General features: G+C 41.4%; 1 protein-coding gene across 8 annotated transcripts in view; it reads left to right on the top strand.

Moving 5' to 3' along the window:
• The first annotated feature begins 2,240 nt into the window (after positions 1-2,240).
• BBX (BBX high mobility group box domain containing) overlaps positions 2,241-17,102 on the top strand; it is a 352,656-nt gene continuing 337,794 nt past the window's right edge. For 6 of the 8 annotated variants that reach the window (XM_056109091.1, XM_056109089.1, XM_056109088.1 and 3 more), the window contains exons 1-2: positions 2,241-2,365; positions 5,785-5,855. The gene's annotated coding sequence lies outside the window, so the exon portion shown is untranslated. Of the gene's footprint in view, positions 2,366-2,792; positions 2,921-3,412; positions 3,536-5,784; positions 5,856-17,102 lie in introns of those variants that run through there. The other 2 variants (XM_056109086.1, XM_056109085.1) reach the window with 2 other exon arrangements.

Below are 17,102 nucleotides of genomic sequence, written 5' to 3'. Positions count from 1 at the left end.
CAGAAATGCATTTAAAAACATATACACATATATGTTTATATATGCATAAATATCCATACTGCTTAGGGTATATGTTCAAAAATTTACTGATAGCAAAATATTTTTTTATGATCTGAAAGTTTGAAGACTAGCTCTCAATAAATCTGTTCAGCTCGGTGTATCTCTACAATTATGACAAAATATTTGCAATCTAAAATAAATAAAGAATATTTTCCTATTGTTGGGTTAGCAGTAAAGAAGAGAGTTGTCTGCTGTGTTGCATTTTTGCATATAAATATACTAGCAAATAATTCAAAACACTTCACTCAGCATATAAGTATAGAACATTGTATTGCTTTTTCATTCCTCTTCAAAAAGAAGAACAGTGAAACCTTGGGAAAGCTTTCCTGGTTTTTCCTTCACCCACCTCTATACCCTGACGTTTGTTGTTTTAAAAAAAACCAAAAACTTGTCAAGTTACTAAAACCTGCATCTGGTATTAAAACTCCTGGATTTAAGTTCTTTTCATATCAGTATTATTTAAAAGCAGAGTAGGTTAAATTTGTCCCTGTCTCAGTTCTCTTATGTGTAAATTACTTAGCATCAACCTCATAGCAACCTGTGTGGATGAAGAACACTCGGTTCTTTTTGTAACTAAATGTAAAGCATCGTGAATATAACCTTTACATTATTAGTTTAAAATGCTGTGGTTTTAAATGTTTTCCTCATTAAAAACTTATTTTCCTTTATAAAAAAAGAAACACTTCTAAATACAGATGTTTTAGAAACTTCAAAAACTTTTTTCTCTGTGTCTATCTTTTCCATTCACACACAAGATACACAGATGCACACTAGCTTGATAACCTTATGTCTTCGAGAGAAAAGTACTTAAGATGGCATCAAAGAAATAAATAGTGACTTGAAGTAAATTCTTTTATTCAGCTTTATTCCTTTAAGTTTTAAAGCATCTAGGCCCTGAAACTATATGGCATCTTCAAAATGTTTGTTTTCAGAGTAACTCACAGACTCTTAAGTAGAAAGGAACATAAAGAAAACACTTAGGGTCTATGATAATGCCTAGCGTATAGCAGTCTAGTAGAATAAACCTTTTATGAAGGGATTCTGGGGGAAGAATCTTATTTTAATCTTAAAACATTAAGAAACCCCAAACCAACTCTGAGCATTAAAAAGACCAAGTCTGTTGCTCAGATTGTTCACCTAGTTCAAGATTTGGGTATAGGATGTATTCATTTTGATACCAATTTTGTTATTTTTTTCCCCTCAAGTGACCTGTTGACTCTCTTATATAGGAGTATCAAGCACTGTCTTCCAAAAATGAGGCAAAAGTTAAGAAAAAAATTTTTTAAAAAATCAACAACGAGGAAAAGAATAGCCCTTAGGTTCACTATCTCCAAAAATCAGAGATGTGACGTTTACATGTGATGTACAAAATGTAAACAGAAAATGTGCGAAATTTAAATCTTGTATGGCATTCAGTCAAAAGGTGTATTTTTAAGAGGAAAGGGTCAATAGCCAATCTTCCATGATTTATTCTACCTCATAGTACTTTTGCATGCCCGTACAGGTGATCTGTGGCTCTCGGATCAGCTAAAAGTAGATTGGCTATTTCAGCAAAATGTTCATCTGTGTTTCTGTGTATTGGGTATCGATTCCTATGAATTTACCTATGAACGAGGCATCAAACAGCCTCACTGCATTACAGTCCCAATAAACTTATCTTGTACTATTTTGGCCTATGTGATAGCCAACCCATTGACAAAAGGAATCCAGGCTGATAACCGCCTTTCTTGGCCACTTGTTAGCCAGGTCGGGCTGTAAAATCTGAACACAATGCACGCCTCTTCCACGGGGCACCACACGGCAGCGATGAAAAAAAAAACCCCTCACTTCCATCTCCAGTGGAGTTGTAGTTTATCACTGTAAGCCTCCCAAGTGCAAAGGACAGCAGTTTCAAGCCTGGCAACTTGGTGCCGACAGGGTCTGCCCCTCTCACCCGACCCTGCTGGGCCTCGCTACCTGTCCTCTCCCGCTGTCTACAGGTCCCGAACATTAGAAAATCGAAAATGTGATGATCTTTGTGTGTCTCTGCAAAATGTGTGTATGTGTGCGTGTGTTTGGGTGTAACGGGCCTTCTGTTTGGCCGCGCGGGCTGTCTGTCACGGCGCGGGCCAATAGCAGGCTGCCTTATATAAAATGAGTGTTTTCAGGCTCTCCGGGTTGCATGTACTGTATGTGGAGCAGCAGCGTACAGTGAAGCGGAGGCAGAGCGGCTCCGCGAGCTCCTCTCCACTTTCCCATAGAGCCAGCCCGACTGGCCGGCGAGGGCGAGCCACACACACGCCCTCGCGCCCGGCGAGCCCGCGAGGTAAGCGCCCCCCGTGTGCAGCCCCTGCCGGGGCGCTCTCCCGGCACTTTCTGTTTTCCTACTCACTTGCGAGCCGCCGGGCTGCAGCCCCAAGGACTCCGCGGCAGGAGCAGCGGTGGCGACGGCGGCGGCGGCGGCGGCGGCGGCGGCAGCCGGTAGGGTGGACTTGAGGAAGACGGAGGGAACCCCGCGCGTCCGGAGACCCCGGCGGCCGGCCCGCGCCCGGGGCACTTTCCCCCCGGGCGCAAAGTTTGGGCGGCGAGAGGTCGGGGGCGAGGGTCGCGGCGGGCGCGCCGGCGGGGGGCGGGGGGCAGTGCCCGGCGGGCGGGCGGGCGGGCGGGCGGGAGGCTGGGGGCCGGGCTGGGGAGTAGTAGGCCAGCCGGTGCCAGGCTGCGTTTGCAAGCGGCACCTCTCGGCGCACGGGCAGCGCCGCCCGAGGGGGGCACGCGAGCCGGGGCGCGGGCAGGAGCAGCCCGAGGAAAACAACAACAGAGCCCTCACGCCGGCGGGCGGCTCGTGGCCGCCCGGGGAGCCCCAAACTTCATCGCGGGGAAAGTACGTGGAGCCCCGGCGGGGCTCGGCGGGGCGGGGAGGTGGGGCCTGGGGAGCCCGGGGCTGGGGAGGAGGAAGGTACGGGGAGGCAGCCCTCCGTGGATCGCTTCAACGTTCCGTGTGCGGCGGGGACCGGGCACCGCAGCCCAGTTGCTCGTTCATCTGGAGAGTTGCGATCCGGGGGTTCCGGCCCCGCAGCCCGCTGCCCTGTCCCCCCCCGCCCCGAACCGAACCGCCGCGAGTCGGGAAAGTGCGGTTTTAGGGCCAGAGTAGCCGGGAGGAAGAATAGGGGGAGAGGGGGGAAGAGGGCGACGGAGAAGGGGAGAGAGAAGAGGGAGGGAAAGCGCGGGGGGGGGGGGTGGAGTGGGGGGAGGAGTGAGAGGGAGAGAGCGAGAGCGAGCGAGCGAGCGAGAGCGAGGGAGCGAGAGATAGCTGGAGAACGGGAGGGAAGAGAGGAGGGCGAGGAGGAGGAGGAGGAGGAGGAGGGAGGCTGTGTCAGGATTTTGCCTGAATGTGGGATTATGTTGTGTCAATAAGTTTAAGGTGGAGGGAGCGAGGCTGGGGGTGGCGGTGGCGGGGAGGAGGAAGGCCTTGGCCGTTCAAAGTCTTATTCTGAAGGTAAGTTACGGCATTGCCGGGTCGCGATGACTGAAAACTTGCAGATCCTTTATCCGAAGATGGGGTCGATGCCTCCAGAAAGAGCTCCCCAGCCCTCTTGGGCCACACTCGTGTTACACTGTTATTTGCTGCGATCCCGGTCGCTAGTAAATTACAGAAATCAGACGCGGGGTTTCTTTTCCTCCTCCACCTTCTCTCTCTCTCTCTCTCTCTCTCTCTCTCTCTCTCTCTCTCTCTCTCTCTCGCTCACTCTCAGGGAAAAAAATGTATTATAATTAAAAAAAATGGGGGGGGAGGCGATATTGTGCGAAACTTAACTGAGACCAACCCGGAGTCCTGTCCATGTAGAAGGACCCCGAATCCAAGAATCTGGAACACGTTTCTGTGTGAGAGATCCGCGATCGTTTCTGCTCAATGAGGAAGGTAAAACGAAACGATGCAAAAAGCGAAGACACAACATGTACGACAGAGGGGAGGGCGGGGGGGAGAGGGAGAGACGGAGAGAGACGCTATTTTTTGCTTTCCTTTCTGTAGAGAGGAAAATAAAGCATGCATTCCCCTCCCCTCCCGGTGTGTAGGGTCTAGTCAATATTTTAACTGTCTGAGGGCAAATTAGTCCCGGTGGATCTTGTTGAAAAGTTTCGCAAGGTGGGGTGGGGGGGTTGGTGCGAAGGGGAAGGTGGGTGGAGGTGGTGGGGGATGGGAACGGAGCGAGCTCTGCCTCAGCTAATGGTCATTGGCCTGGGGCTTTGAAACCATTGCCTGTCCTGCTAATGACACGTCCAGTTCCCCTCTCCCCGCGGCGGACGCCGGTCTGCGGGGGACTGGGGGACTTTCCCCGCGCGGGGAGGGGAGTTCTTCGCCATCCCTGGGTGTGGGGGGGGTACCCACTCGCGGCGTGGGCCCTCCGTGCGCGGCGCCACCGCCTCTGCTCGCGCGACTTTTGTGGTCAGCCTGCAGCGAGAGGGCGCGGGGGTCCCCCGGCACGGACGTCCCCGCGCGGCCACCCCGCGCCCCGGCCCCACGCGCGCCGCGCGGTCCAAGCCGGGAAAGGCAGCGCCGGGCAGGGCGGCCGTGCCTCCCCGGGGGGCGGCAGAGGCAGCGGCGGTGGCGGCGGGATCTTAGCCGGGGCCCGCGGGAGGAGGAGGTGGAGGAGGAGGAGGAGGACGAGGAGGAGGAGGAGGACGAGGAGGAGGAGGAGGACGAGGAGAGGGAGGAGGGAGGACGGGAAGGAGGAGGAAGAGGAGGAGAGGGAGGCGTTTTCAGCTCCGACCGCCGCCAGTTCGAGCGGGCACGGGGACGGGGACACCCCACTCGTTGCTCCTCCATTCTGGAAAGGTGTTGAGCAGACTTTTACTCCCGGAGTGTGGGATTTACACTTCATTTTTTTTTTCTTCAACCCCCCACCCCCCACTCTCCCCCAAAGCAAGATGGACTCTATTCCCTTTCTCTTTCTCCCCGGTGCCTCTGTCTTGTCAGCCTCTAAGATCGACATTTTGTACTAAGATGCAAACTTGATGGTGACCAGCAACAAAGCCGGGGTGGGATCCCTTCCTCCCTTCCTCCCTCCCTCGCGGTCTCCTCGCTGTTCCCCCCCACCCCGACCTCGAGGACCTGGTAACCCTGCGCTGGCCGCCGGGGGCTCTGGCGAGTGTTTCCCCGTTCGGTTCGGAGCTCCAATCTCGGGATTGTGACCGGTGGCCGAGCGTTTGGGCCAAGGCAGTGGCCGCCCGGGTCTCTGAGGCTGAGGGCTGCGCTACCTGGACCCACTCCTGTCACCATGCTCCCTCTGGCCACCTCCTGGGCACCGGAGGAGACTCGGGCAACCCAGCGATGGCTTGGATTGGGTTATTGGTGTATTTGTGTTGGGGGCGGCGATCACTTGTGCAAGTTGACGAATGATCGCACGGTGGCTTTGGGGTTTGCAGAATGGATCAACTTTCTGCTTTGTACATACGGGAAACGGAGCAAGAGTGCCGGAGACACCCTGGAATGCCAGCAGGGCTACCCCAGCCTCTGCCCTTTGAATTCGCTGCGGGGGTGGGGGGGTGGCAGCGGCTTTTTTTTTTTTTTGCCATCCCTAATTTACAGTCCTGGAGTGAGGGTTAGGGGTAGGTGGAGGAAAAAGGCTTGGTAGGGAGCTGGACGTCTGGGATTTAGGGGTGTCTTCATAGCAATGTATTTCTGGTGATGTTACTATTGTGAAGCTCTACCGTACTGATGATGTACCTTTATTTGATACTCTATAGGTCCCTATCATATGACAAAGGCTTTGCCGCAGTCCATCCTCAACCCTGTGTACTTTCCTTTGCCTTCCTGGGTAAGTATGTAAACTTACAGAGAAGCTGGATGGCAATTAGTAATGACATAAGTGTCCTTCTTTTTCACACAAGATGATGCTTTGTTGGGGTTTCAGCACCCTAGAAAGCTTGTTTCACTGACTAATCCTCAGCAGAAGTCATTTCATGATGCTTAGTATTCAGAATTCAGCTGTGATTTTTATTATTTTAAAATAGTTGAATGTTTGTTTTACGTTTATCTGAGTGTCATTTGAAAACTTTTTTCCAAAAAAGTAATTTTAATTGATAATGACATTTTACAGACTTGAAGACCTGTGATGTTTTATGTTATATGATATTATAGAAGGATTATACTCTGGGAGAAAAGAATTATTAAAAATCCAAGGAACCTTTGTGCAGAAGGACTTTCTAATTAGAGGGACTGACATTTGCTTACCCTTACTTTGCCTCTCTTTCTTGAGTAACTTGTATTGGTTTTGGAGGGGAAGAGTGGATTAGACGGTATAATAAATCTAATCTGTAGTGCAACAGTTTGATTTAGTGGGAAATTACTGTCCACCTTTATTATTTTCTTCAAATTTACACATTTGGAGAAATTATATAAATCGTAGCAGCCAGTAAATAAAGTAAACTGATTTTCAGATTCATTTCAGTGCCTTTTCACTTAATAGGCTCACAACTAAATTCAGTGAAGCAATGTGTTGGACAGAAAGTCCTTGAAAAGTTTGTGAGAAGTAACTATTTAGATGAAAACACAGGGTCTGTAGAACATCTGAAGGCAGCATGGTGAGCTCAAAATGCAGAAAACATGAATTTATCTATCCATTGTGAGGAAATCTGGTATTCTAAGTTGCTGATATAGTAAGAAAACTCTACTAAAATGTGGTACTTTGTAGTATTACTGTAGTGAAGATGGAGAATGTATTTTGTGAATGAAAATAGATGGGAACTCTTTTCCATAAAAGAAGAAGGAACTTGTCTATTTTGTTTCCTTGCTTGCTGGGATATTTTGTACATTACCAGACCTTTCTAGTAGCTTCCATATGGTAGTAAAATATACTTTGACACTGCTAAGGATTTTAGATTAAATATTATATGATTACTGCATTAAAGATTATTTTTGTGAAATGTAAATATCACTTTCAGTTGGAGATTCAGTAGTACCTCACGAACATGCAGATCGAGTGGAGTGATCAAAATGAGTTGGTTTGGTAAGATGAATATAGTGTACACCAATACATGTGGATTTCAGTCTGATTTTTTTTAACGCTTGTAAGAGAAGTTTTTCATTTTTTGAACATATGGCAAGAACATTCAGAATGCATTCCTGATTAGTAAGAACACCACATTTATACATGTGAGGCACATTATTTTGTTCACTGGAGCAAACTTTTAATGTTAGTTTTTTCCCCCCATGGAAATATATTTGATCAATTCTAATTTAAGAAGAGAATCAGTAATTTTCAGAATAAAAGTGATCTTATGAATGCTTGCATTTCTTTGGAATATCAAATAACTTCATTAAAACAATATTTTCAAGGAGAGTTTGGTCTTTGAAGTCAAACTAGTTTGAATAGTATAAAACTTGCCATAGTGATCTGAAAGAAAGGTCACCCTGACAATGAATTACCTGTTATTTCATATAAAAATATATTTACTAGTTTTGAGGCTTAATTATCAAGATAAAAAATCAAAGAAGTTTTGTTTCTATATTGCCAGGAGTTTCCAAACTTCCCATTTTTAGAATTTTTGTATATCCTGAAGTTCTGAAATGTTTGTCTTAATTTGTGTTGAAAAGCGGTTCCCATATCCAGTTTATCTTGATCTTAGCAATCAAAATTTGAAATAAGTTTTGGATTTAAGAGTTTGTAAAATCGTCTGGCAGGTGCGAATGTATAGCTGGTAGGGCATTTGCCGTGCCCACTGCCAACCCGGGTTCGATCCCTGCCATCCCATATGGTCTCCTGAGAATGGACAAGAGTAATTCTTCATTGCAGAGCCTAAAGTAACCCCTGAGCATTATAGGGTTTCAGCCACCCCCTGAAAAATGAGTTTGTAAGATACTCTGTGCTATACAGCTTGAATGTGTACACTACTTTTGACTATGTGTACTTGTACTTTTTTCTTAATCCATTGAAAGAGAGATTTGTTTATACACTGAATTTAGAATATAACTTGGAGTGAAAGCTAAGGTGAACATATAATTATGGTTTGCTTGTGCTTTAAGTATGTAATTGATAAGGTTTTTTTTTTTCTATATAGTAAAAGCAGGTCTAAAATACTGTGGCACAACTCACAAAAATCTAACTTTGCGAAGTATTCATAATGTTATTTTTCAATAACATTATGAATAGTTTTTAATAATCATTAGACAACATGTAAAATTTATACTTTCCTGTATTACATAATGAGCATGAGTAAAGCTTTATTTTTAACTGGAAATTGCTGTGAATATCAATGACCTCTAGTAGTAGAAATCTTGAATTGTGTTAACACCTCAACCTTATTCTAAAAACTTTTGAAAGTAGTCTTTGTAGAGAGCTGTTTTTGCTGCTTTAAAGGAGGTCTCAGAAATGGTTCTTATATCCAGATTTTACAGTTTAAGCAATTAATTTTCACATTTAGCATCATCACAAGTGTGGCATACTTATGTTTTCAGATTTAAATTTAAGTAGATTCTTCTTCTTGTTTTTTTTTTTTTTTTTTTGGTCACACCTGGCGATGCAGAGGGGTTACTCCTGGCTTTGCACTCAGGAATTACTCCTGCCAGTTCTCAGGGATCATTTGGGATGCTGAGGATCAAACCCGGTCGGCTGTGTGCAAGGCAAACGCTCTACCTTCTATACAATCACTCCAGCCCAAATTTAAGTAGATTCTTAAGAAGATTTTTTTCCCCTTAAATTGTAGTTTATTACTTCTTTTTTTTTTTTTTTTGAACATTTTACCACCGGGGCACCTTTTAAAACAAGTCTGAGTAGTATCTCTCATATATTTATAGTCATCTTTCTTCTCAAATACAAATTATATTTTGAAAAAAACATTGTAAAATTTTTGCTTTGTTTTTATCACATACCCCGGGTAAATGGGATGCAGGTGGTTTTTAGGCTCTCCTTTGAGAAACGTGGCTCCGAAGGAAGTAAGGGCTGAGGCTGGAATGGAGGTTCTCCCAGTGTGAAGATTCTGTGACTGTAATTCACTCAGTGGGTTTGTACTAACTCAAGGGCAGTCATCACATACTGTGTCAAATTGTAGAGATTTCTACGTTTTCAGTTATACTGAAGAAAGTACTTTAGAAGTACAGCTTCACTCAGTAGTATTCATATATGTTCATATTGTCCCTTCAAAGGCAATTACAGTTCCTTGAAATGCCAGGACATTTTAAAACTATAAAGATCTACTCAGAAAATCCTCATGTATTAATGAGGGTCATTTTTTCCCCTCCAAAGCCGTAGATAAGATGAGAATAGAAATAAGTACCAGTTACATAGTAGAAATGCAGAAGAGAAACCAGTGAGTAGTTCTATATGAAAGTATATATAAATAGGGAAAACGAAAGACTAATGACATGGAAGAAGACATAGAGGATTAAATATAGACTATAAAGTATTGACACACTTATCAAAATATAAACTTATTAAGTTAAAATATGTGAGTCTGTTCAAGAATCTACATAGATAACTTTAGGATGTGTGGAGATATAGAACATAGAATGTAAAATATAAGGAATTGGGCTGTATGAAGTCTTTGTAAAATAAAAATTATTGCAAAATGTAATTAAATACTTATACCCATAGTATAACATGGTCCTTGGGTGAAAAGATCAGGTAATAGAAGTTCTTCAAATGGACATAGGATTTTGTAGTTTAGGCAATGAGAATAATGAAAGATAATATATTTCAAAGGAATAATAGAAATAAGGATACTATTCTTCAAAGCAGCAGTGTTTCGCAAATGTTTTAATTGAGCTATTTGGTTAGAAATACCTCTTATATTCCAGTCTACATGTAACTAAAAAAAATTTTTCTAACAGTGTTGAAAATAGTGTTGTATGGTGTTTTTCAGTTTAATATTTACGAATTTGTTTTCCAATTTTTTTTTATTAAAAAAAAAAACAGGCAACATCCCTATGTGTCAATCACTGAATTGACTTTATGACTTATAGTTGAGAAACACCAGACTAGAGTGCTTATCTAATGTGGAGGTCCCATGCTTCATTCTAGATATCCCCAGATACTCTCATTCAGTGTGTCTGAGGTGGCAGCCCGGAGCCTACACTTTAATTAAACTTCAGGTGAGAGTAAAGCAGGGAGAAGTTCTCTGACACAGATAGATGTCTAAATGTTGAACAGGGGTCACACACTGAATGTGGGGTTAGAATTCATTGAATAAAGTCTCTCGCATCTTCAGGATTCTGAGGTTGCCTTGTATGATTATTTGCAATACAGATGGTTCCTGACCTGTGTGATTTTCTGACATCATGAAGTCAATAGTACTTCAAATTTTGTGATCTTCTCAGACAAGTGGTATCTGATATCTTACTCTGTTAGGATGCTGGGCGGTGGCAGCAACTGTCAACTCCTCAGTTAAGACCATGATTATGAAGGTCAGAAAATGATGCTGTACAGCAGTGGTGTTCAACCTCAGTGCTGGTCCAGAGTTTTGAAACAGTTAGAAACTGCTGCTCTGCAGAGTACTGTGTTGCCAGTGATTTTTTTTAATATTGTTTAATACATTTAACATCCCATTTTGTCTTTTTTTTCTTTTTTAGTACAGTATCAATAAGTTGAATGAGATACCATTTAACATTTATAAGTAGGCTTTGAATTATATGACTATGTCCAAATGTAGGGTTATAGAAGTGTTTTAAAACTGTTTAAGGTAGGCTAAGCTGTAATGCTTGATAGTTTAAGAGTATTAAATGAATTTTTAGCCTACTGCATTTCCAACCTACAATAATTTTTTTCTGGACATAACCCATGGAAAGTTGTGGAAGATCTGCACTGAGGTGGTGCTTATTACCCACTATAGATAGATAACTATATAGGGGAAGATACAGTACATGTACAGTACAATGGAGTATAGGCTCCATTTAGGGAGCCCTAAGTTCTTTTCTTACTGCCTCTCTTGAAGGACATTTAAATTCAGAATGAACTTCTACTATTGTATGTGTAAAGAAGCATACAAATGTTTACTGTGCAACAGTTTAAAAATTAATATAGGATGGTGATATATGTCATGGCCCTTATTCAAACTTAACTCTCAATATCTGGTATATATCTCCATAGTTATCTCTCCAACTCAGATAAAGTTAGAAACTTCTCAAAACTGCTTTTAATTTTTATTTCCTCCAAAGATATTTTCAATCTTGCTCTCTTGAAACATCAGGTATGTTTTAATTAGCTGTGAGATACTGGACAAATAATTTGTCACTGAAGGAAATAATAATAACCAGAAAGAGGGTGGGGAAGAATAGCAGGGGCTTACCACTGTAAATACAGTGCTCCTTCATGTCTGGTGAATGGTATCATACCTTTCTTGGGGCCACACCAAGTGGTGCTCAGGACTTAATCCTAGTTTTCCATTCAGATCACTCCCAGTAGGCTCAGGGAACCGTATAAGGTATTGGGAATTGAAGCTGGGCCAGATATGTACATGACAAGTGCCCTACTTGCTGTACCCAAATTCTAGGTATCTGCTTCTTAAAAGAGACATTACTGGCTCTGGAGAGGTAGTACAGTGTGTAGGGCACTTCTTTGCATGTCTCCTACCAAGATTTGATACTTGGCACCACATGTTAGTCCCCCTACCACGGCCGGTTTTTCTGGGTACAGAATCAGGAGTAAGCCCTTAGTACTGCTAGGTATGGCACACAGAAATTAAAATTATATACGACAAAGACATCTTGCAAGATAGTCTACTGCACTGGGTATTTTGTCCTCCCTAATGACATTGATACATCTTAAGATGTCTTAGAGAATAATTCTCAAACTTTTTTCTACCAGAATAAACAAAAAACTAACGTTTATATATAGGACATTATAACTTCTCAAGTATGGACACAGATAAATTATCTGATAAATCTTTTTGGTTTCTGGTGCCCAAATTGAACATGTGAAGCATGTGGCATACGGCTGAACTGCATTCCTGGAACCTATGTGATGAGTTTTATAGGTAGTTTACAGTGTGCTTAAACCACTTTTATCCCTGTCAGAAAAGTTATCAGAATATAAGAATGTTGTCATAATAAAAACCTTGAATACACCTGCACGTACAGTTTTATAAACTGTGGTACTTTAATTGTTCATAACTAATTACCAACTGCACTCCCTATAACCAGTTAAAACATGCTTGTGTCAAGGCTTAAAGGTTGAGAAGTGTGTCCAGAATGAGTATAGTTCCTTGTACGTAATAGGTCCTTATATAAAAGCAAGGAGAAAGGTAAGGTGAATGAGAAATAGAAGAAACTCCTGAAATCTCAAACAAGAAAACCCAAAGCTAGGAAAAATGCTAAATGTTCAAGGTACTGGAATGATTATACAGTGGGTAGGGCATTGCCTTGTATGTGACTGATCTAGGTTCAATCCCTGACACCCCATATAGTCCTTTAAGCCCGCCACGAGTGATCTCTGAGAGTAGATGCAGGTGTAAGCCCTGAGGACTGCTGGGTATCGCCCCCAAGCAAACAAACCAAACAAAAAAATGCTAGTGTTCAAATGCAAAATCTCAAGTCTTTTTTGACATTTTTGCATTTGGAATGCCAAAGAGTACAAATGTCAGGATTCTGAAATAGTACTCTCTTACTCAAATACTTAAATTGTCTCTAATAAAGGCATTTATTTATTTACATATTTATTTATTGCTTTTTGGGTCACACTCAGAAATGCTCAGGGGTTACTCCTGGCTCTGCACTCAGGAATTACTCCTGGTGGTGCTTGGGGGACTATATGGGATGCCGGGGATGAACCTGGGTTGGATGCATGCAAGGCAGACATCCTACCCACTGTACTATCGCTCCGGCCCCCCAAAGGCATTTATTTTTAAGTCATCTCAGCATTCATTTAATTCATTGGAATGAATTAAAATAAAATAACTTTGCATTTACTAATTTTTAACATTGTATTTTCTAGTAATATCTTTCCACTTGCTAAGTTGTAATTTACTAGACTTTTTTCATCTCCAATAAATTAATATGCTCTGTATCTTTTGAAAATAGCTGTACTTTTATCTTTAATGTATATTAATATTGGAGTCATAATCTTTATCTGAAAAAATTCTGGAAAAGGGAAGATTTTTTTTCTTTCTTCCAGAAATTTGGCTTCAAAACTCATTGGATAGTCAAACTTGACCTGAATTTTCATGGCCTTTTTAAAAAGTGACCATAAAGCTCACTTAGAATATTTACATTTTTCGCTATGGAAGAGGTATTATGTCTGATAAAGAGATGCTGTTCTAGATCTGGTTAGGAATGTTGCATCATAAGTATGTATTATTGAGCTTTTAAAAGCCCTGTATCTAAGGACTTTAAATTAGTCATTATGATCCTATATATTAACTTTTGCAGGCCACACTTAAATTTTCTGGTATTTATACCTGTTTTCCTCAATTGAAATCCTTCTATTACAGTTTAATCACTGATAATCTGAACATTTTTTGCATTTACTGCAAACTGTCATATCCTGGATGATACCTTTCTTCCTTTATCATTCTTTAATAGGGTCCTCTCACAGGGCTACATGTATGGCAGTTCAGTGGTTGGCCTTGAAAGTATTGTGCAGGACACAGTGTTGCCTTGGTGCCATCAGGGCCACCCAGTGGTTCTCAGAGTTTCCTGTGGTGGTGGAGATAGAACATAGGGCCTAGCATATGCTACGCCAGTGTTCTGTTACTTAAGCCATATCCTTGGTCCATGGAAGAGTTCTTTCTTTCATTTTGGCCCTCTCAGAGTGCTCAGATTTCCAGAGCCAAATGGACTAGATGGTTCAATGCTAAGACTTGGTGATGGGGCACTGCCCAGTCCCAAGTGATGCTGAGCACCACTTGGGTTACACCTATTGGTGTGGGGCTGGGACCATTTGGTGTTGGGGAATGAACTCCAGGCCTTGAGTGTGCAAAACCTGTGCCCCTTGAACTATTTCTTTAGTCAGATGTGACAAGGAAGCTTTTTAACATTATGGAAACCTATTAAAACTCACTGTTGAAACCATATGCTTTCAAATGTAAGGGTGGAAAAGCAATCAGGCATTATAAAATCAGAGCAAATCCTAGTATCTTAAGTTGACAGAGTGAAAGACTACTGGGTAAGGGAAGTTTTGACTTACACATATACCCGCAGACACACCTGTAAATTTAATCTCATATTCATCTGTAGATGTTATTGCTTTTTTGTTGTTTTATAAACATACATTTAAACTTTTACCGTGTTGAACTTAATATGATGGTGAGCAAGATTTAGACTGCATTATGATTTACAGTTATAAGAAGTTTCATGAAGGAGTTATATTTCTTTTATTGTATCTTTGCTTGTATGTTTTTTCCTCTTGTGAGTAAAGTAAAAGTAGAAATCATTTTCTGGAAATTTTTCCTACTTTCAGGTCAAAATGTTTTGGGTTGTGTGTTTTGTTTCTGTTTTTTGTTGTTGTTTAGGGGACACTTTATTGAAATACTTCATTGTGATAGATTAAGACTTCTACCTTTGTACCTTATGTTTTCTGTAAAATCAATAGAAAATTTAAACATATACTGTGCTGGAGTGATAGCACAGTGGGTAGGGAGTTTGCCTTACATGCTGCCAACTGGGCTGACCCGGGTTCGATTCCTCCGCCCCTCTAGGAGAGCCCGGTAAGCTACAGAGAGTATCTCTCCCGCACAGCAAAGTCTAGCAAGCTCCCCATGATGTATTCGATATGCCAAAAACAGTAACAACAAGTCTCACAATGGAGACGTTACTGGGTCCGCTCAAGCAAATCAATGAACAATGGGAGAACAGTGCTACTGTGAGTAAAAGTTATTTGACAGTAGACAAAAAGTGATAGTTTTGTTAGATTTAAACTATTATGGGAAGAGTCAATCAGCCTTCATCTGGGATAGACTGACACTTATCAATGACTAAATGAACTTATTTTTCGTGCACTATAGGAAAGCTAGTGGATGAGTATTGGATGAGTTAGGAGTGTTTTTGTTTGTTTATTTTGATTTTTTGGGCCATACCTGGCTGTGCTCATGGGTTCTTCCTGGTTGCCTTGGGGAACATATGGAATGCCAGGGTGTCACATATGGGGTGTGTCACATACCTGGCAATGCTCAGGGCTTGTATTCTTGGCTCAAGTCGAATGTGACTTGCCAGCTGTGCTACGTCTTTGGCCCCCTTGATTTAGGAATCTTACTAAATATGCTTATCTTCTAATAGTAAAAAATTTGGAATTACTTTTCAACTTTTGGTGCACCTCTCAAAATCCCCAATTATAGAGTTTAGTTTACTGTGAAGAAAATGTGGTGGATTACAGAACAATATGAGAAAATTCTCTACATCCTGCTGCCAAATGTTGCTTATCTTTTGATCTATAGGATTAACAGTTTTTCTCTTTTCTCATCCCTTTCTCTTTCTCCTTTCTCTTTTATTGTTCTATATTATATATGATTTTCTTTCTCTTTCTCAACTTATTATTGCGTTCACTAATGTGTGCCTGAGTTCATACCTACAAAGGTTTGAAATGGAATTACATACTTTTAATAGCTATTATTTGATTTTAAAGATTTGTTTTCTATTCTTTTCTGTTCTTGTAATGTTTATCATGTTTCATATAAGTAGGTGATATATGAATGAGTGTCAGAAAACAATTCCCTGCATGTAAGTGTCAGTTTGGGAAGGGATTATGTGTATTCTTTAGCTAGGCTGTGTGAAGTAAAGGCACCTGTTGTGCTTGTGAAATAATTAATCAACTTATCCAATGATTTTTGTTATCTTTGGAGAAGTATAACTATAATTATTGAAATTTATATGTAACTGAAATGTGAAAGGTTTTATGAGTTTCCTAAGTAGTATTTTATTTTTGGAGGGAGAATGATAATTAACACATTTTATTTTTACTACTTTGTTTATTTTTCATAAATTTCTCATGAGAGGTAGGTAACCTCATTTGAATGACAAGGAAATGAAATCTTGTGTTAGGTAACTTGTCTGTGGTCACTCAAATAGCAGTGAACTGTGTCAGTCTTATAGGTTCTGGTGGCAGCATGGTCTTCTGTACTTTTTCTGTATATCTCCTGTTAGACCGTTTCTCAACTAATTATAAATGAAGGGCAGAGGCCAACTTTCAGTCAAAAATTTACTCCAATTTTCTTTCTTCCAAAAGAGAAATCTTTATTTTGAAGTGATTGGTCTAGCATGCTTTTCTTTAGCACTTTTTTTTTTTAAATATTGCTAAAGTAATGTTGGCTCATAACGTAGATTTTGAGTGTATAACCTAATAACTTCACTTGCCATTAGAAGTTTAGTTTCTGTTTTCCAGTGTACAGTTGTCTCCTTTCACCAGATTTACCCTATTCATTCACCTTCCTGTCTGGTGATAACTAATTTGTCCTATAGTCTTAAGAGATTTTTAGAAATTATTTTATTAGATTTATTTTATTTTATTTATTTATTTATTTATTTATTTATTTGCTTTTTGAATTACACCCAGTGATGCTAACGATTACTCCTCACTCTGCACTCAAGAATCACTCCTGGCATGTTCAGGGGACTTTTATGGGATGCTGGGGTTTAAACCCGGGTCAGCTGTGTGCAAGGCAAATGCCCTACTCTCTGGACAATTGCTCTGGGCCATTATCTTTATTTTTATCTATTAGATATGAAGGAAAGCATAGTTATCTTTCTCTTTCAGGTTTACTTAGCAGATAACTTCTAGTTCTAGCTATGTTGTTGTGAATGGCGGGATTTCATTTTTTTGGTTGTTGGAGGTGTCACACACCTGACGATACTCAGGGCTTATATTTCTGGCTCTGCTCAGGGATCACTCTTGGTGGTGTTCATGGGGCCAAACATGTTTCTGGAGATTGAACTGGAATTGACCATATGTCCATATGTCAGGCAGGCAAGCACTTTAACCCCTTACTGATCTTTCTGGCCAGGCTTGCAGGATTTCATCTCTTTTTTTTTTCCTTTTTAAAAATAATTGATTTGTCTTCTATTATGTCTATATACCAGTCATTCATGTAATTTGCTGATATGCTATTGTCTTTAATTCTTGGCTATTAAAAGTAAAGCTTTA

This window comes from Sorex fumeus, unplaced genomic scaffold (assembly GCF_029834395.1).
Source record: "Sorex fumeus unplaced genomic scaffold, SorFum_2.1 ptg000265l, whole genome shotgun sequence".
NCBI classification, from domain to species: Eukaryota; Metazoa; Chordata; class Mammalia; order Eulipotyphla; family Soricidae; genus Sorex; species Sorex fumeus.
This window is presented reverse-complemented; position numbering and strand designations above follow the sequence as displayed.